Here is a 22,135-nt window from a genome sequence, read left to right on the forward strand (position 1 = left end):
AAGACACTTTTTCAAAAGGTAATTTATCTTTTCCTAAATATTCAAATTTAGAAGCCCCGTGCCTAATACCTTGATTCAGAAGACAGAACTGTATTCAAAATAAACCAATGATTTCATTAGGAGAAATTGTTGGAGAATTTAAAATGCTAAAGCTGGAACTATAATGGTTTAGAACAGTGCTTCTCAAACTATCTGTGATAAGAAACCAGGTTTTTCCCTAATCTGTCACAGACTGATACTTTTATTTAATACAATAAAAATGAACTACCATACTAGAAAAATAAAATTAAAAAACAAAACAAGAACACACTAATCATGAGAAAAACATCAGGCAAGTCTCAATTGAGGGACATTCTACAAAATATCTAACCAGTACTTCTCAAAACTGTTAAGGTCATCAAAAATAAGGACAGTCTGAAAAACTGTCACAGCCAAAAGGAGCCTGAGGAGACATGACAACTGAATGTAATATAGTGTCCTGGGTGGGATTCTGGGACAGAAAGAGGACATTAGGTAAAACTAAGGAGATCTGAATAAAGCATGGACTTCATTAATTATAATGTGTTGATATTGGTTCATTACGTGTGACAAATGTACCGTACTAAAGCAAGATGTTAATAATTAGGGAAACCGGGTGTGGGGTATGTGGGAACTCTGTACTACTTCATAATTTTTCTTTTTTTTTATTTCAGCATATTATGGGGGTATAAATGTTTAGGTTACATATATTGTCCTTGCCCCACCCGAGTCAGAGCTTCAAGCGTGTTCATCCCCCAGACGGTGTGCACTGCACCCATTAGGTGTGGATTTACCCATCCCCTTCCCACCACCTGCCCAACACTCTATGAATGTTACTTCTCATATGTGCACATTAGTGTTGATCAGTTAGTACCAATTTAACGGTGAGTATATGTGGTGTTTGTTTTTCCATTCTTGGAATAATTCACTTAGTAGAATGGGTTCCAGCTCTATCCAGGCATAGTTTTTCTGTAAGTCTTAAACTGCTCTAAAATAAAAAGTTTATTTAAAATTAGGAAAAAAAAAGATACAGTACAAGCCCCCCCCCCAATTTTTAATTATTATTAATGTATTCAACAGACATAAAACTACTCTGTCAAATTTCTAAATGCTATAAAAAAGTTTCTAAATTCTTACTCTCAGTCTCTGTACCTACTCTAGACTGGTAAGGAAGAGCTCATGGACTAGTGCTGGCTCGTGGACTACACTTTGAGTAGCACTGGTCACTGCTTCCCAAATGCCATGGTGATGTTTTCATTGGGTATACAGCCAATAAGAAAAAGTAGGACAATGAATTGAGTTTTTCATAAATCAAATTTAATTTGATATAAAGGATCGTGCTATATTCTGAGATTATCTCCTTTCCACATATTTAGGGTTATTTATTCGTGTGTGTGTGTGTGTGTGTGTGTGTGTGTGTGTGTGTGTGTGTGTAACAATGGAGAGAGTAAATGGTACTTGTTTTTGTTTGGGTGCCTTTGCCTGTAAGTTATTGAAGAGTGGCTTAAATAATAAAGGTATTTATCATTTCACATACAAGAAATATGCACTCAGAGGGCTTCCAAGGTTGAGAAGTTTAGGTGCTCAGTGATTCCAACCAGGTTCTGAAACGCACTGTGCAATCCTCAGCATGTTGGCTTGTCCCCTTAAGCTGACTTTCCTCATGGCCCCAAGATGGCTGCCACAGTTCCAGTTGTCACATGACAATACCAATACCCCAAAACAGAGGCTGTCAGAGAGTGACTTACCATGAAACTAAAGAAGCTTAAGCTTTGGAAACCTTTCACTTATACAGGATCCTTCCAAGGTCCTGACCACTTCTTGCCCTCACTGTGAGCCGTGTTGCAGATTGGATCCTCTGGAAACAGAAACGGAGGTGGGACTTGGGGTGCAGGGCTTTTGTCGGGGCTCCACGCAGGGACATTAAGGAAGCGCCTGCAGAATGTGGCGGAGGGAGCCGTGGACCCTGGGGAGCCCCAGCCAGCCTCCCAGCCAGCCGTGTCCCGCGCAGTGGAAGCGTCGAAGCGTCGGGCTTTCGCTCCCCCTGCCCGCGTGGCAGCCACACCCAGCAAGTGCCGTCAAGTCCTTGCTTGAAAGTGATCTGGGTGGTTCATTGTATTTTATACAGGTGGCAATCTCATTTCCCTTTAGGAGCCAGGCGCAGTCACCCCAGTCAACAGTGTAAACCCCGCTTTTTTGTTTGTTCACCCAATGGCATGTGGGTGAACTTCCAATTCAGCTTCCAATTCAGTGGAACCATAGATGTGTCGCTGCAGGAAGCATTCGTTCTCCCCTGGGCATCAAAGTACAGACTCTCCAAGACTGGCAGTGAAAAATTCGCAAGTATGTCGGGTGTAATGGTTAGAGGTGCTACCACCTCCTCCATCCTCTTTGTCGTCTGGAGCAAACAGCTCAAAGTATCGTAGTTTTAGGAAAACAGAGATTGACATGTTTTTCAATAGATGTGCTCCTAGGGGAAAAAAATCTGCATGTAAGTCAAATTGTGGCAAATTGAGCCATATTTTTAAATGCATCTGGGGAGCTCATAATATAAGGGAAATGGTTCTGCAAAAAGAAAATTATTTTTATTAATTACTCTTTCTCATTCTCCAACTTCCTTTTCCCATCCTGCTCTCTATCTCCAGCAAAATTAATATATTTTACCAATTAACCTGTTTGGTGTTGTGCTTTTAAAGTAGAACACATCTGCACTGTTAACCACAATTTAATATCCCATAATGTTTTCTGGAAATAGTGTTTTCTTATTCCTAATAACTAAGGTTTATGAAATTGTCCCAGCAAGAGGTAATAAAAATATGAATATAAACTTTCCATTAATGAATGGAAAACATTAAATAAATGTCCCCATGAAAGAGCCCCAAGCACTTGTTCTCATTAAGAAAAATTCACAATATCGTAAAGAGTTAAGTGGAGGAACATGCATGATTATGGTTCAGCACCATGGAAGACGGAATGTTTCAAGGTTTCTGGGATTAAAATGAGTAAATGTTCTTAAATCATTGTGATTTGATTTTAATGTATCATGATCTTAATAGACTTTAAACGTCTCTTAATTTTATCTAGACTTTGCAAGGTTGGCTTTTGCAATGTTCTGTAGTATTGCTCATTAATTCAACAAACATGGAGTACTTTCTGTGTGTCAGATCAAGGGGTTATAAAACATTGTCCTTCCCCCAAGGAGCTCACAATCGCAGGGGTATATAGAAAAGTAAATTAAAAATTACAGTGGTACCCTTGTAGAGGTATGCACAAGATTATCTGAAAGAAGGTCACCATTCTTGGTCATGGGCAGCCAGGAAAATGGCACAAGGATGTGTGTAGTTCAAGCCAAGATATGAGGTATGGAATTAGCCAAGAACATGCTACAATTATTGCTCCTTCTTGATCTTTCAGTTGTAAGTATGGCTCTTCCTCTTGCACTGTGGGAAAATAAGGATTTAGCCTCCTTTGTCCCCTGCCACATGCACCAGATCTCCCCTCCTATCACTCTCCTGAGTCATATCATAATTTTGGTTAGATCAACGTCAATATTTATGTTATAGTGACAATGTGAGCTACGTGGCATATCATAATTATTTCTCCTTTCTTTTCTTATTACGTTTTTTTTTTTCATTTGCTTAGTTTTTAGCCACAAACTGTCTCTAGAGTTTCACTAAAAACTTTTGATACATCAAACTTTGTACTGATTTCATTATTGTCCTCTATGCTGATGCCATCCCTTCTCTGTTGTGTTGAAGATTACCTTTCCTCTGTCTTGGGTTCACTATCCTGTTTTCTCCTTTGTTAATTTACTTTCTCATGTTGGGAGGCACATTCCCTGATACCCCAAAAAAGGGTACATAAGAAGTAAAATTTTTGAGAACTCTCATACCTGGGGACGGGATGGGGGAGGAATGAATAGATTACAAAGAAGTACAAGGACACTGCTGGGTGAGATGGATATATTTATTATCTTGATTGTAGTGATGATTTCATGATTGTATACAAATGTGACAGTATCTTGTATGTCAACAATATCTCAGTTAAGCTGCAAGAAAAGATAAAGAAAAAAGGCATGCATGTAAAATTCAAAAGTTTATCAATTTATTTTATTTGCAAGTCTATGGGGAAACAGGTACTCTTGTACAGTGCTGGAGGGAATGCAAAATGGTACAACCTCCATGGAGAGGAATTTGACAATATCTACCTGCATTACAAATGTGTTTAATCTTTGGCCCAATAATTCTACTTCTAAGAATCTGTACCAAACATACATTGGCAAAAATACAAAATGATATCTGTACAAGACTATTCACTGAAGCACTATTTTTAATAGCAAAAAGCCAGCATCAATCTAAATGTCCATTGGCAGAATAGTGAAAAATGATAGTACAGCTACATAAGGTAGCAGTTGAAAAGAAATGAGGAAAGTCTCGGTATACTGCAATGGAGTGATCTTCAACATGTATTGTTAAGTGGAGATATCAAGTTCTAGAACATTGAGAGTATTGCTACCTTTTGTTTCTGGGAATGCTCTATATCTTGACCTGGGTGGTAGCTACATGGGGTGTATAAATACGTAAAACTTCATTGAACTGTACATTTACGATTAGTGCACTTTACCATACATATGCTACATCTCAATAATTTTTTTTAACTAGATAGGAGCAGATCAAGGAGTGGGTAGGGAAAGAGGAAATGGTGACAGTGAAAATGTTCTCTGTGAACATTAAGAACTACAAGAGAATGTAAGGTCAAGGGAGAGTTTTTCTCTCCTTCCTTCCTTCTTTTCTGTCTTCCTTTTTTCTTCCTTTTTTTTTTTTTTTTTTTGAACAATGGGAAAGACTTAAGCATACCTAAAAGCTGACAGCTGATGAGAAAGATCAGTTGAAAAGTAAGAATGAGTCTATATAAGAAAGAGGAGGTATAATCAATAGTGTAAGGTTGGCCGGGCATGGTGGCTCACAACTGTAATCCTAGCACTCTGGGAGGCCAAGGCAGGAGGATCCCATGAGATCAAGAGTTCAAGACCAGCCTGAGCAAGAGCAAGACCCTATCTCTACTAAACATAGAAAAAATTAGCTAGGTGACTAAAAATTAAAAAAAATAACCAAGCGTGGTAGCACGTGCCTGTATTCCCAGCTACTTGGGAAGCTGAGGTAGGAGGATCACTTGATCCCAGGAGTTTGAGGTTGCTGTGAGCTAGGCTGATGCCACAGCACTCTAGCTGGGAAACAGAGCGAGACTCTGTCTCAAAAAAAAAGAAAAAAATAGTGTAAGATTATTGGAAAGTTAGGAGGGTATGAGAGTCTAAGTCCAAGCAGAGGGATTGTCCTTAGATGCGGAAGAAACATTTCCACTGTCCAAACAGGGGAGAAAGAGGCTAGAACGGGGCAGCTGTGGGAGTCTGTGGGATTGGGAATACCAAACACAGTTCTACTCTGTAAAGGAGCTACGTGAATAGGGCGTGCAGTGGGAGTGGAGAGAGCTCATTGTAGAATCCCAAAAGTAGAAAAGGTTTGAAATACTCAGTGCAGTGAATGGGAAAGTAAGAAGTAAGCTGAAGAGGGAACTATAGTAGGATTGTCAGATATTACAGGTCTATTTGAGTTTAGTGATCATGTGACTTTCTCTAGCAGGGCCAAGAGGGAGCAGAAAGCTGGATCCACCCACAGCTGGATTTTGCCAAATGGGTACAACACAGAGACAGGACGGAAAGGGGCTTTAGATCATTGGCCAAGTAGGGTACTAAAATGATATACCATAAAGTCTAGGGTGGATAAACAGGGAAGTAAAGAAATCATGGGGCTGATTGACTAGAAGTGAACAGAAGTCTCAAAGGACTGGAGTTTCAGTGAGGTTGAAAAGTGGCTGTATTGGGACTGGTTGAAAGCAGACTGGCAGGACAAGAAGATGTGGACAGAAAAGGAATGCTTGAATTGGTAATTTAAGGCATGCCAGGTGATAACAGAGCCCAAGAAATGGTTTGGAAGGCAGCTATAAGTCAGCATTTCCCAAAGTGTGTTTTGAAGAACATTACCTGTTAAAGGGCTTGCACGCTAAGAATGCATTATTAAAGTTCTGATACATCTTGCATCAAAGAAACTTTTTACTGTGTTTAACCAAACACCCCCTGAACCTTTGAATTACTAAACTTTTTTCGTACAAGTTCTAAACTAATGCTCTTCCAAACACACATTAGCAACTTTCTGCCTTGTCTGTCACATGCTAAAACTCTTACATTAATGGCATGAAGGGAATAATTATCACAGCATGTGATCATTTTTTAAATATCTTTTTTAATGTATTCAATAGGAAAAGAGATTATTTGCCTCTCAAAAGTGTATATAAGAGTACAACATACTTTAAAAAGCTTAAAATGGATATGTTTCTTTAGGTTAATACTCTTAGGTTTACCTTACTTTGCTATGAAGGTAAACAAAAAAAAACATTGTTGTGTTAGATAATTAGAGTTGAGATCTAGCCATTATTATCTTAGTCTGCATTAATACACTTCATTTTCATTTTGACTATTAAGCAACCTTCTGTTAAAACTAATTACATTCCTGCTGCAGAAAAGACGTTGAATAATAAAGGTTCTGATGTTAATCACATCAAATAGGTATTTCTATTCTTTAAATCTCATAAGAATTCTACCATAGGCCAGGCTTGGTGGTTCACACCTGTAATCCTAGCATTCTGGGAGGCTGAGGCAGGAGGATCGCTTGAGAATAGGAGTTTGAGACCAGCCTGAGCAAGAGCAGGACCCCATCTCTACTAAAAATAGAAAAATTACAGGGGTTGGGGGGCATGGGCAATATACATAACCTAAATTTTTGTACCCCCATAATAAGCTAAAATAAAAAAAAAGACTAAAAGACTTATAGAAGAAACTTGTTTCCACAGGGAAGATGGAGCTGAGAAGCAAAGATACTACTTGGGAGGCTGAGGCAGGAGGCGAGACTCTGTCTCTAAAGAAAAAAAAAAAGGTAAAGACAATAAACTGGAAAAGATGACCAAGATAAATTATCTGCCTGAAGATATTTGAGTTCCCACAAATCCCCAGCTGTATCATTAGATTCATAGGATTTCTTCAGACCCTTATAATAAATTCCTATTTACTTAAAAAAAAAATAGAAAAATTACCTGGGTGCAGTGGCTCACACCTGTAGTCCCAGCTACTTGGGAGGCTGAGGCAGGAGGATCACTTGAGCCCAGCAGTTTGAGGTTGTAGTGAACTATTAGGTTGGTGCAAAAGTAACTGAGGTTTTGGGCCTCGAATTTTAAATCATTGTAACAAGGCTCAAACACATCTTTATTAATCAAAATAGGAACCATTACAATCAACACATTTTTGCCAATGAGAAATAAGTTTGTTTATTCCTGTAGTGTAAAAGTCCATGCTTCAGGATTCCACGAACTCTTGGAAAGCATTTTCTGGATCCTGCTGGTTGTGGAAGTGTTTTCCCTGCAAAAAGTCGTCGAGATGCTTGAAGAAATGGTAGTCAGTTGGCAAGAGGTCAGGTGAATATGGCAGATGAGGCAAAACTTCGTAGCCCAATTCGTTCAATTTTGAAGTGTTGGTTGTGTGATGTGTGGTTGAGCATTGTTGTGGAAAAGAATCGGGCACTTTCTGTTGACCAATGCTGGCTGCCGTTTTTGATGCATCTCATTCTCAGATGGAATGGTTTTGCCAGGATTCAGAAAGCTGTAGTGGATCAGACTAGCAGCAGACCACCAAACAGTGACCAGGACTTTTTTTTTTTTTTGGTACAAGTTTGTCTTTGGAAAGTGCTTTGGAGCTTCTTCACAGTCCAACCACTGAGCTGGTCAGCGCCATTTGTCATATGAAATCCACTTTTTGTCACACGTCACAATGTGATTGAGAAATGGTTCATTGTTGCATACAAGAGGACACGTCAAAACGACGATTTTTTTGATTTTTCAGTCAGCTCATAAGGCATCCACTTATTGAACTTCTTCACCTTTCCAATTGGCTTCAAATGCTGAACATCTATAGAATAGTAGATGTTGAGTTCTTCGGCAACTTCTCGTATAGTTGTAAGAGGATCAGCTTTGATGATTGCTCTCAGTTGGTTGTTGTCAACTTCTGATGGCTGGTCAATGTGCTTCACATCTTCAAGGTTCTCATCTCCTTTGCAAAACTTCTTGAACCATCACAGCACTGTACGTTCGTTAGCAGTTCCTGGGCCAAATGTGTTGTTGATGTTGCAAGTTGTCTCTGCTGCTTTAGGACCCATTTTGAACTCGAATAAAAAAATCACTCGAATTTGCTTTTTGTCTAATGTAATTTCCATAGTCTAAAATAAACATAAAATAAACAGCAAGCAATAAGTCATTAGCAAAAAAACATAAAGTGAGACATGCACATAACATAACCACATTTAAGAATTAATTCCAATATCAAATGGCAAATTTCAACAATGCTAAAGCCACAATTACTTTTGCATCAATCTAATATGATAATGCCACTGCACACTTGCACTCTAGCCTGGCAACAGAGAGAGACTCTGTCTCAAAAAAAAAAAAAAAAAAAGGAATTCCACTCTGTATAGTGAAAAGAGCCATTAAAAATTGATAAATAGAAAAGGCCTCCATTTTTTTCACTTCATTCCTCAGATGTTTAAGAACAATAACAAAAATTAGTACCTGATGTAAACTGTATTAATGCTGTTGCTACCCCTCCATAAGGGAGAATTATATTTGCTCGCCTCATTAGCTTCAGGCTTGGCCAGTGAAATGTGAGTGGAGGTGATGTGAGTCACTTAAAGCAGAAGTTTAAGAAGCCAGTTCATGATTCCCACATATCCTCTTTCCTTCTGCTACAAGACCAGCAGTATTCCAGGCAGAGGCTGCTCCATCAGACTGAGTCCCAGAATGAAGGTGACACAGAGCAGAGCTTCAGCCAATCCTGAAAGAGCAGTTGTTATGAGCAAGAAATAAACCCTATGGATGCTAGTTACCAAGATTTGGAGGTCATTTGTTACCACAACATAATCCTGCCTATTCTGACTGATAGAAAAATCACATTCTCCACCCTGTATTCATTTCCAAGAACTATTAATGAACAGAAACAGAAGTAATCACCAGAAGCATCAAACTCCCCCCATAGAATGTCTAGAACAATGGTGGCGCATTGGCTCCATCTCTCACATCAACTCTGATGAACTCCTAACAATGGCCTGAATCAACTCTCTAGAGAAGGATTCTGAAGCCATGTTCTTGCCCAGGAAGAAAGAAAACCATATTCATTAGTATGTCTTCTAGTAGGAAGAAGGGTAATAAGTTGTCCATCCTTCTGTTTTTTTCTGATTTTGAAAAGAAGGCATTTTTTTTAATTTTTTTTTTTTTTTGGAGACAGGCTCTTGCTCTGTCACTCAGGCTAGAATACAGTGGTATCATCATAGCTCACAGCAACCTCAAACTCCTGGGCTCAAGCGATCTTCCTGCTTCAGCCTCTCTAGTAGCTGAGACTACAGGTATGCACCACCACACACACACTAATTATTTTTGTAGAGACAGGGTCTTGCTGTTGTCCAGGCTGGTCTTGAACTCCTGGTCTCAAGGGATCCTCTCACTTAACCCTCCCAAAGTGCTAGGATTACCGTCATGAGCCACTGGACCCAGCCTGGAGGCATTATTTTTTAAATGCACCCAGAAACAAACAGAAACTAGATCACAAAATATTTAATGAATAATTACATTTTACTTAACCAATTAAGGGAGAATAAAAGTGTTACTATCAGACATGACCACAGAATTCCTCCCCAGTCAGAGAACTGTCTTTGTTAAAAACAGCTCTAATAGACTCTTTAGTTATTAAGATGGTCCTCTAGGCCAAGCCTTGATGGTTTGCAGGGAGAGGAAAATAAACTGTTTTGTATCAGAAATGCACAGTAATTTTTAGAGTTAGAGCTGAATGATCCAGGAAGAAGCAGGATGAGGTCCAAGAAGGTGAGAAGGGGTCCAGCAAATGGCAGGAGGCCGTGGGGGAAGAAATGACCCCACGTGGAAGCTCCCCCAGAGATGGAAAGGCTGAGAACTTCTGAGAACCAGCATGACTAAATGTGCAGTTATAAATGTTTTGCCCTTCTGTTCTGTAATGTAACACCCCTAACCTGAACATACACACACAATTATGGGCTGAATTCATTGGAGTCCAAACCCCCAGTACCTCAGAATGTGACCTGATTTGGAAATAGGGTTGTTGCAAATGTAGTTAGTGAAAATGAGGTCATCGTGAAGTAGGTTGGACCCCTGATCCGATATGATTGTTGTCCTTATAAAAAGAGGAAATTCGGACACAGACAGTCACCCGAGGAGAACACCGTGTAAAGACTGAGTTATGCTGCCACGAGCCAAGGAGCTACCAGAAGCTAGAGGAAGCTTGGAACAGATCCTGCCCTGGTGCCTTTAAAGGGAGCACAGCCCTACCAACACCTTGATTATAGACTTCTAGCTTCCAGGACTGTGAAACAATGAGACGACAAATTTCTGTTGTTTATGCTGCTCAGTTTGTTACTTCATTATGGCCACTCTGGGAAATTCACACACACACACACACACACACACACACACACGCACTCCATTGCCCAAATCTTCATTCAGTCTACCATATGCACAGCAGTGAACAGTGGCTCTCTGGGGACTGAGGGGTTTGTGAAAGACATGCAGAGGCAGACCCCAGAGTGGAGACCAAGAAGGCGGTGGAAGCAGAGAGTAGTGGCAGAGGGCACACGGGCTCCTTCCATATGCCCTGCCAGCAAGAATGCTCAGAGCTATTGGGAAAGTATCTGGGCTGCCTACTACATAAGGGATAGGGATTTGAGACCATTTTTACTAGTCATATAGGATAACAGATGAGCTCAGCAAGCTGAAGAAGTTAGAAACATCTAGTGGCTGATGTCTAGCTCCCACTACTAATGATGTCAAGTGGGTGTCTTTGATTCCCTGTCAATGAGTAGCATAAGCACTGAGCAATTGATGGCAAAATGGCTCACTGCCTCTTCCCTAAAAAAAGCATCCCTCGCAACAATCCAGGTTGAACTGTCCTTGGCCTGCTCATTATCCTCCGGGCAGCAATAACAAGCTTGCTGCTTTGTGGGCTTTCAAGGTAAGGGGAAGAGATGTGCTTGGTTTAATGCCAGCTGACTCACAAAAGGAAGGAGCCCTGACCTGCCTCTAACGCAATGCGTGCACTTAAATCAAGAACGATTTCTATTTCCTCTCCAGCAAAGACATGGCTAAGGGAGGCTTGCCAAGCACCCAGAGCTGGAGACCTAGGAACCCTGTCTTTGCCGCCGGAGATCGGGGGAGTAGAAAGAAGGAAGGAGCAGGCACAGTCCCTCCTCAGTCCTCCCCTGTTAGCCGCCCTACAACCACGCCACTGATTCCTATCAAATGGAAATTAGGTTCAGTATGGCCAGCATTTATGAAGGGCTGCCTGGTGTACGTTATGCATTAACTGAATACAAAGGTGAATCAACAACCTTTCACTCCTCCAAGACTGTGCAATCCAGAAGGGAGTGTAAACAATGAAATATAGGACAAGGTTAAATGAAATGCGGTCCAAACTAGTATGCGCATTCAGAAGAAAAACTGTGCCTTAGCTGTGTCTTGGGAGATGAAGCAGAGCTCCACACAGAAGGTGGCATCTGAAGGCTAGGAAGGATTTCCAAAGGCAGAGCATTGGGAAATGACACTCCCAGATGAGGGAACCCGTAGAAGCAACGATCATCAGAGATTTTTCAGATCTTGAGAGTATACTTTGGAAACTGAAGACGGAAAGGTTTTGTGTTTGTTTGTTTGTCTGTTTGATTCCATGCTCAAGAATTTATATTTTATTCTAAACACTGTGGCGAAAATGATGCAGATTTTTTGAAGCACAGAGTGAGGTCAGCTTTACGCTTTTTCAAGGTAATCTGCGTTCCAGCAGTGTACTGCAACTTACTGAGCCCTTAAGCATGGCTAGGCACTGTGCTAAAAGTTTTAGACATTGTCACAATTGCTTTTAATATACTCATTTTACAGATGGGAAGACTGAGGCTCAGGAAGATTAAGCATCTTGGCCAAAGCCAAACACCTAGCAAGGGACACTGAGTTCAAAGCCCATACTCCTAGCCATAGCACTATTCTGCCTCCTGGTATATAGTCCTAGTATAGACCTTTTCAGTAGAAATCCCATGTATTTTTCAATATTCTTTAAGGCTGTAATTTTGAGGTTAATAAATTCTAAACAAAGAGCTGAGATTAGCTCAGAGATCAACACAGAAATCTGGGGCATGCACACCTAAATAACTTGGATCCGTAACCTTTTACCAAATAGTTTTAAAGGGATTTTGCAACATTTTCTCATCAAATGCCTAGCAGTTCTGGAAGAGAGCAGATGATGAGAATTCCTACATCACTCGGCCAGGTTTACAGATGGAGACACCAAAACAATGAGAGTTTTAAGAGTCATTCATAAAGTAAGTAGCAAAGCTAATATGAGAATCCAGATTCCTGATCTTGAAGCCCATGGTTAAATCAAAAACTGTATCTCCATAGGCATCAAGTAGATGGAAATAGGGGCTGGGCACGGTGGCTCACACCTGTAATCCAGCACCTTCAGAGGCCAAGGTGGGAGGATCACTTGAGGCCAGGAGTTTGAGACCAGCCTGAGCAATAGAAAGACCCTGTCTCTACAAAACATTTAAAATTGGCCAGGCGCGGTGGCTCACGCCTGTAATACTAGCACTCTGGGAGGCAAGAGCAGTGCTCGAGCTCAAGAGTTCGAGACCAGGTTGAGCAAGAGTGAGACCCTGTCTCTACTGAAAATAGAAAAAATTAGGGGGCATGGTGGCACATGCCTGTAGTCCCAGCTACTGAGGAGGCTGAGGCAGAAGTGATCCCTTGAGCCCAGGAGTCTGAGGTTGCAATGTGCTACAATGATACCACTGCACTCCAGCCTGCGCAACAGAGAAAAAAAACAAAGAAAGAGAGAGAAAGAAAAGAAAGAAGGAAAGAGGGAGGGAGGGAGAAAAAAAGATGATGGAACAGGGGGTGGAAAAAAAGCACAGTCCTTTCTTTTAAAACTAATATGTACTTTTGTGAAATACTCTTTTTTTGGTAAAAGGTAAAATATAAATGTTTATTGTAGGAAATTGGGAAAATACTAAAAGTTCAAAAAAGAAATGAAACCCACCAATAAGCTCACTAACTAGAAATATCCCCTGTGAAGGTTGTTATGTTTCCCCCCAGGAGTTTATGTGGTGTTATTGTTTACAAAATGACAGCCCTTCAATCCTATTTCTTTTTCTGAGAATGTGAATCCAAAAGGTCTGACTTAAGCAATAATTAATGCCCTCATTGTGTACCCAGCGCTCTGCAAGTCACCGTAGGGTCAGGAGGAAGCCTGCAATCCTCGCCATAAGAGGCTATGATCAATTAAAGAGATAATGTGCAGCCCAGGATCAGAGAGCCGGGAAGAGGACCAGATAAGCAAACCAGCTGCAGGAGTTCAGAACAGGACAGCTGGTCAGGAGAGGCTTACTGGAAGAAGTGAGCTGGGGCCGAGCCATGAACAGAGTTCAGACTGGGACTGCAGAGAGAAGGGAGAAATGCACTCTGGGGTTGAGCAGGAGAAAGGCGGGACAAAGCAGCATGGACAAATGCTGGCGCGACAGTGTGGGTTCCTGAGGATATCGGCCTAGGTTTGGAGATGAGAGGGTGTGAACAGAGGCCCCAACATCACAGGTTCTGCAGGCAGTACCACCCACGGCACTGTATCAAAGCGATTTCCTTTCCCAAGACCAATGTAGAGACCAAGGCTACACATGAGGGCCCATTTTCTTCACTCTTTCCAACGCAACCTAACCTAGGGATGAAGCCGAAAACTGCCACCTGATAACAATACATGGTCTTGTTTCTTTGGGAAACAGAGCAAGTTGATAAGCCTGTAAAGTCTTCAAACGTTCTTGGAACTTATGTCTAGTAAGTGCTGGGTCAGGGCATGTGCGGTAAGAGGGAGCAAAGGAGAAATGATCGTACAAAATCCTGGCACAAATTCAAAACCCAGCACGCACCGGGCAAATCTTGCACATATGCCAAAACCAGAATTCTGCCACCTTAGTTACACTGAAAAAAATAATCTCCTAGGTAGGAGGCAGCATCGTATCTCGGAAAGTCCCAAGTGGATCCTGGCAGCTCCACTCACTATGGGACATTGTGCAGTGACTTAATTGCTTTGAGCTTCAATTTCCTCATCTGTAAAATGAGGATAATAGCACCTGCCTCATACTTCTGATGTAAAGATTAAACAAGATAACATATGAAAAGCACCTCACACCATACCTGGCATTGAGTAAGCCCTGGGTTAACATGGATTCCTCTTCCTTTCCTGCCATTAGTCTAATATTAGAGCCAGATCGAGAGGGTCAGTGCAATTTTAGGATACTAACAGAATATGATCCAAATGAGGCCACATTTAAGGTCTCCTGGGCATTGGTAATGTCCAACTTCTTACATGGCTCTAAGATTTGCATTTGTTAGAGATGTCTCAGCTCGATCAATGTTGCCTCTACACCATACTTAGCATCAAATGTTAAGACAGGATCTATAATAAGATCCCAGAGACAGGCCAGCACAGCAGCCCTGAAACCTACTTCCTGCCCCCAGCTCATGTGCCAAGGGAAGGAGACGGTGCTACGGTACTGGTACTGACACCACTTCCAAAGGTTTCGCTCGTTTGCCAGTAACAGGGACAGAGAAAGCAAAAAAAATAAATACACTCCTAAGATTCAGGAAAGTCCTCAACCTAAAACACAGATTGACTACCAGAAAGCCAGAAAAAGTTAATAATCCAACTTGACAGGCAGCCAAATGACTTGGGGTAGCTCATTTAAAATGTGGGTGTTATGCAGCCCAGAAGACAAAAACACGTAAACAACAGCAGGGAAAACATGAATCAAGCTACTTAGCAAGTCACATCGAGAATCAATTGATTGCCAAGCCTCCTGGATTCCTGCAAGATACTTCCTCTCTGTCCCTTCTCTTCATTCCCACTGTCCTTGCCCAAATTCAGGCCCATATTACCTCCTGCTAGCTGGGGAACACCTTAATTTTCTAAATATACAATTCATCAAGTTCCTCATTGCTCATCAAATAAAATCTCAATTTCCTAACCTGACATTCAAAGCCCTCCATAATATCAATATGGCCCACGTCTTAACCCATTCCCTTTCAGGATCCTTATGCTTCAGACAAACCAAAGCCAGCAAACTCAAGCCCTTGCATTTTTCCATTTCAGCATCTCTCTTTGAGCTGTTGTTTCCCAGCCATCCTCATGCATCCTTTGTACTCATTTCCTGGGGCTGCTACAACAAATTACCACACACTAGGTGGCTTAAAACAACAGAAGCTCACTCTCTCACGGTTCTGGAGGCCATAAATACAAAATCAAGGTGTGGGCAGCGCCAGTTCTTTCTGGAGGTTCTGAGGAAGCGTCTGTGCCATGTTTCTCTCCTAGCTTCTGCCAGCTGCTGGGGACAAGCCTTGGCATTCCTTGGCTTGGGGCCGCCAATCTCTGCCTCTGTCTTCACATGGCCTTCTCTGTCTCAAATCTCCCCCTGCCTTTTTCACATAAGGACACCTGTCACTGGATTTAGTTCTCACCCAAAATCTAGGATGATCTCATCTTGAGATCATTAACTTGATTACATCTGCAAAGACCCTTTTTCCAAATAAGGTCACATTCACAGTAGCCATGCCTTTTGGGAGGCCACAATTTCAACCCACTACACCCCTTAAGACCTGGCTCTATTGCTGCCTCCTCCATGAAGTACATGCTGATGCCTGGCCCCTGGAATTAATCTCCCCCGCCTATAAACTGCCAGGACTCTTAACCTATTCCACTTTGTATTATTTCGTGTTTGTACAAAAGGCTTATCTTTGAGTGAGTTGCCTAACTTCCCCAGACTTCAGATCCCCATCTTTGAAACTCAGATGATAATTACATCTATTCATAGCATTGTTTTGACAAAAAGAAATTTTAAGGGACTTAGAACAGTGCCCAGACATAGTAAGTCATCAATATGTGCTGTTATTATGTTTATTGTTATTCATCTTCCCTACTATAAGTTCCTTAAAGATAGGCATCTTTGTTAATTGTCCATGGATTCTAAGGAGTATCTTGCACAGAATATTGGATGAGTGACCATATGTGGTGGGGAATGACAGGCAAGTCATTTTTAAATAGTCAGCACAGACATGTTTGAAAATGTCATGAAGGGAGTGACTCCTCTATCTAACCCTCCATCAGCAGCAAAAAGTACTCAGGTCTGCCCCAAAGGTGGAGAGTCTTGTCTTGGTCACTCCTGAGACATTTCTGCCAGCAGTTACTCCCTTTCATTTGTAAGAAGCACAACTTGAAGATTTGCCACTCAGTGGCCTTTCTAATACAGCACGTCCAAAGGAGAATTCCTTTTCATAGAGATCATTTGCTGATTCGTCATCATGGTAATTACATTTTATTATTCCCACCATACCTCTTAGCGTGCATGTGGTTCTGAAATAGAAGGAAAAACGGGTGGGGAGGGTGTGAACTCCTGGTTTAAGAGAAGACGGCTCAGTGGCCGGAGGGAGCCTCTTCTCGGAACGGGGTAGGGGTGCTGACGCACTTCAGCCCCAGGCCTCTCAGGAGTTGTGGAAGCCTTTAGTGGTGGCACTGCTAATTCTTCTCTTCGCACACCATTATCTTCCCCACAGAATCCCATGAGATACTTTGTAAAGTTGCCTTCTAAAGGGCCAGCACTATAGAACAGATGGTTCACTCTGAAGTTTTCCAAAGATTTCCACCGTTAGTGCAAGTGCAGGCATGTACGAAGATTCATTTGTAGCCAGGTGTGTACAAAGTGAAGTTCAGTGAGAAGACAGAAGCTGAAATCCTCAACCACACTTTCCCAAGCAAATATTGTAAAAACCTCATCTGCCTGTGCTGCTGTGCATGGTGGGGGCAGGTAACTACCGTCTGGGATCAGACTTCCCCGGATGTGCTCAGCGTGGGAAATGGGGAAGCAACTCTCTCCTGCCCGGAATCAGTGCTGATTGATTTGGTTCTGTTTCTGTGTAACAACTGCCAAAACTATGCTTATAAATAATACTTCCCAGTTATGCTTTTTAAAATAATGCATTCTCAATCGTAGAAACTCTGATGGCAGATGTTTACACAGAAAGAAAATAATAGGGATTAGTCAAGAAAGGAAAAAGAATTTGTGAAATTTTAATTCTTGGCTTTAATTTTACATGAAAGTGAGCCAGGTTCCTGGGAAAACTTGAGCATAGCAAGCCGTCTTTACAGATAGTGTACGGTACCACCTGAGAAGGAACGCTGGGCCGTTCTGATTCGAGATTTTCAATAGACTGAGGTTGGCGAGCTAAAACTATGGAGACCAAAAAGGTGATTTGTGTTGTGCTTCAGCACCTCCTTGACTAGGCCATTACTTAGGCTCCTTCCCAGATGCTGGTGTTTATGCCCCATATCCACAGAAAATTACTGTGGGTGATTTTTATTTCAAATGATTACTGAAAGGGCAAGAATTCATTGAATTTGGATCTAGAAAAGATCTTTGTGCAATGCTCAAATCTACCTCCATATTCTTGTGTATAAAATCTGTCTGGAAACTGACAGTTCAGTGTAGAGATTAATTACAACCAAGGTCCGCAGCTCCTAAGAGAGAGAGAAGGCTGCATTTAGCAAAATTGCCACTGTTAAAAAATTTCCTCTCCTAACACAGCCTCAAGAAACCTACTCACATTTATGCAAATTCTTGCTTTTCAGTTTTTTTCTAGGCAGCAAAATTGCCCCTCACATTTAACACCCATCAGGGTGTTACTCTAGCCAGGTGTGCATAAAATGTACAAATATATTTTCGTTGACTAATACAGTAACTAATTCTATTTATTTCTGGAAGTGCTGTCTGGTCTTCTGCCGTGGAAAAAAAAACTATTCTTAACTTTTTTTTTTTTTTTTTTTTAATGCATGCTCTGCAAACCAGAAAATACTCCCTTCATGGAGAGGAAAGCGCGCCCCCTAGTGAAACAGTGTTTCTCAACATTCCTCCAACACTAATTTCCACCTTCATTTTTCTTGCCAGAGAATCTCACACCCCTGCATTTGAGAGGTTGCCACCCAGTGCCTAGGACTTAGGAGCTTTACAAGGGCCAATGAAATTGAGAGCTGAGAAGAATCTATTGGCTCCAAAAAAATCTTTTAATTCCAAAACTGAAATTAGTAAATTTGATTAAATGTCTACAAAATATCAACTGGTCACAAGCAATTCAACTCTTAAATTGTTACATATAAATTATATTTAATGTGGGATGTAGACTCATTTTAATATTTTCTATGATGAGGGACTGGTCCTCTTAAGAGTTAAAGGCAATATTTTCTAGAGTTGACCTCTCTTAAAGACTCTTCATGACCACTGACACGTACTCCTAAGTCTTAACATTATTCTCTTGGAGATATTTATAACAATACATTATACATGCAAAGTGCTTGGTTAAAAAAAGTATACATATTCCCATTTAACTCATTTAATGTTTACAACAGTATATTAAAAAATAATGAGTTGAAATTTTTGGCTACAGTGTTTTTTCTTCATTTTTTGCCAAAGTATAAAATGTTATACATTGCAAAGCAAAAAAAAAAAAATCAGAATCAAAACAGATAACCACAGTTCAAATGAAAACAAACTACTAATTTGAAATGGTATATAGAGACCTTTGATGAGAGACAATACATAAGACATGACTCCACAGTCAGATACTCTGAAGAGTTGTATGACCTGGGACAAGTTATTATGCTTACCTTTCTGTGCCTCAATGTCCTCTGCTGTAAAATGGGGATAGAAGGAATACTTACCTCGCAGGGCTGTTATGACATGTAAATGAATTCATGTATGTGAAGCACTTAGAATAGTGTGTGGTACAAAGCAAAAGTTCAGTAAATGTTAGCAATTAACTATTATTCAATCAAACCACATTAATCTTTGATTGCCAGAAATAGAAAAATTTAAGATTTTAGGTAAACAATTCTCATAAAACAACTGAAATACCCACAAACATAGTCATTTATCTTTTATTTTGAAACATTTTATGTGGAAACAATCTCAAACTTACAAAAAGTTACAAAAAAAAAACAGTATAAGGAATACTCAGCCAAATGTGCTTATTAACATTTTATTCCTTAGCTTTATTATTTGTATCACAGATCCACTGCAAATATGTCCCTACTTATTATTCATAATTTTGATATAGTCATTTTCTATTGTCAAGTAACAATTTAGCAGCTTAAAGCAACAACCAATCTATAAGCTCACAGTAATGTAGGTTAGAAGTCTGGGCACAGCGTGGCCAGGTTCTCTGCGGTCTTTGCAAGGCTAAAGTAAAGATGTTGGCCAGGCTGAACTCCTTTCTGGAAGCTTGGGGAAGAATCCAATTCCAACCTTATTCATTACTGATGGCCAAATTCAGTTCCTGGCAGTTATGGGACTAAGGTCCCCATTTGCTTGCTGGCTGTCAAATGTGGGTCACTCTCAGCTCCTAGAGGTCACCCACATTCCTTGCAACATTCTTTAAAGCCAGCAATGAAGAATCTCCCTCATGGAAAATCGGTCTCAAACTTTCACTCCCCCTCCCAAAGAACAGCCAGTTTCTTTTAAGGGCTCAGCTGATTCGGTCAGGCTCAGCCAGGATAATCTTTCTTAAAGTCAACTGATTTGGGACCTTAATTATATCTGCAAAGTCCCTTCACAGCAGCACCTATATTCGTGTTTGAATAACTGGAAGAAGGTGTGTATCTGCCAGGGACAAGGATTTTGGGGGGCATCTCAGATATGATGAGACATTTTATAAGTCTGTGTATTAGTCTGCTAGGGCTGCCATAACAAAATACCATAGACTGAGTGGCTTAAACAACAGAAATTTATGTTTCTCACCATTCTGGAGGCTGGATATCCAAGCTCAAGGTGTCAGTAGGTTTGGTGTCTCCTGAGGCCTCTCTCCTTCACTTGCAGATGGCTGGCTGCCTTCTCCCCATACCTTCACATGGCCTTTTTCTCTGGGTGTAGACATCCCTGATGTCTGTGTATCCAAATTTCCTCTTCTTATAAGGACAACAGTCAGACTAGATTAAAGTTTCAACATATGAATTCTGGGGGACCCGATTCAGCCCATAACAGTCTAATAATAAAACTGAGAGCTAACATTTATTGAGCTATTAAGCAGGTACTATGCTAAAAAAAATTTGTAGGCTATCTCATATAAATCATTAAATACTATTAGAAACCATTGTATAAAATTCCAGCATTACCAAAATGTTTCCTTTATTCTTGATGAGAAATTCTATAAGATTTTTAATGAATTATTAATTTATAGCAGTATTACTGATGATTACAAAGTATTTTTAAAAGTTAGAAGTGTCCCAAAGTTTAGATGCTGCTCATATTTAGCCTAGCAGTACCTAATGTGGTGATTCCAAAGGGCGCAGAGACTACAGACATGCATTCCAAGAAGACAGGGCAGGCTTTCTCCAACTACATGTGAAACTTAGATGTTGATGTGCCCTCTGAATCCTCCAGCCAGGCAGGTCCCCTTCATTTTTAGAATACAGTTGACCCTTGAACATGGGTTTGAACTGCACTGGTCCGCTCATATGCAAGTTTTTTTCCAATAAAACTTACACCGAGTGTATCCGCTGAGAGCCTCCCCTTCCACCCGAGACAGCAAGACCAATCCCTCCTCCTCAGGCTACTCAACATGAAGATAACAAGGATGATAACCTTTGCCATGAGCCACTTCCATTTAATGGATAGTCAATATATTTTCTCTTGATTTTCTTAACTTTTCTCTACCTTACTTTATTGTAAAAATACAGTATATAATACATACAACATACAAAATATGTGTTAACCAACAGTTTGTGTTATTACTAAGGTTTCTAGTCAACAGTAGGCTATTAGTTAAGTTTTGGAGGAGTCAAAACTTATATGTAGTTTTTGACTGTGTGCAGGGTGGGAGGGGTCAGCACTCCTAACCTTCATATTGTTCAAGGGTCAACTGTACTTGATTGACTTCACTAGCTTTGGTATCAGTGCCTCCCTCAGAAGTGTTAGAGCTGAAAAGCCTTGAGACTGAGGACCTTAAACCACAGGGGGCTAGACAGTAGAGTACAGTATCTCAAACTTGCCTGCTCATTCCCATCAGATTTCTGGACCCCTCCCCTGGAAATTGAGTCAGCAGGTCTGGGGAGGTCCCAGAACCTGTGCTTTAACAAGGCCTCAGGTGATCCTTATGCTGATTCAAGTTTCACTTAGTGAAATTTGGAGTCTAAAAGACCTGGATCCAAATTCAATCCCCAGAATTTTATCAGCTGGGTAACCATGGGCAAATGACAGAAAGCCTCTTTGAGTTTCTTCATTTTTAAAAAGAGAGTTAAAACCTACCTCACAGGATTGTTGTGTTAGAATTAAGGCAGAGCACAGGACCAGACACTTGGTAAAAACTCAAAACAGTAGCTATTGTTAAATAGAACCACGTATCACATAAAATGAGCCATTATTTCTTGAAACAACTTGCCACTGAAGAATTATCCCCCATTGGAAAGCTGTAGGGGTTTCCATTGAGCTGTTAAAACCAGCTGTCTTGTCCTAACTCTTAACCTGGGAGCCATGAATGCATTTCAGGTGATCTTGATTCTTCCAACTTTGTGAAGGGGGCTATTTTTAACCAAGAGAGGGTCCTCAGCTTCCTCCAGATTCTCCAAGGGATCCACACCCCACAAAAAGATAAGAAACTCCATCTCCCAAAGGGTTTTCCTCCTCTTCTTCCCTTTTTACTGCTTTTTAATACATGCAGTTAGAAAAATTAAACAATACAAACAGTATACAAAAAAAGTTAAAATTCCTTCCTATCCATTACCTGGGTCCTCTTCAAAGGCAACCTTTGTTAAAAGTTTAGGTATCTTCCAAGAGCAGGATTTATCAACCTCATACCTATTGACATTTGGGCTGGATAATTTTTTTGTGCGTGCTGTCCTGTGCATTGTAGGATGTTCAGG

The sequence above is a fragment of the Lemur catta genome, chromosome 1, assembly GCF_020740605.2.
Source record: "Lemur catta isolate mLemCat1 chromosome 1, mLemCat1.pri, whole genome shotgun sequence".
NCBI lineage: Eukaryota > Metazoa > Chordata > Mammalia > Primates > Lemuridae > Lemur > Lemur catta.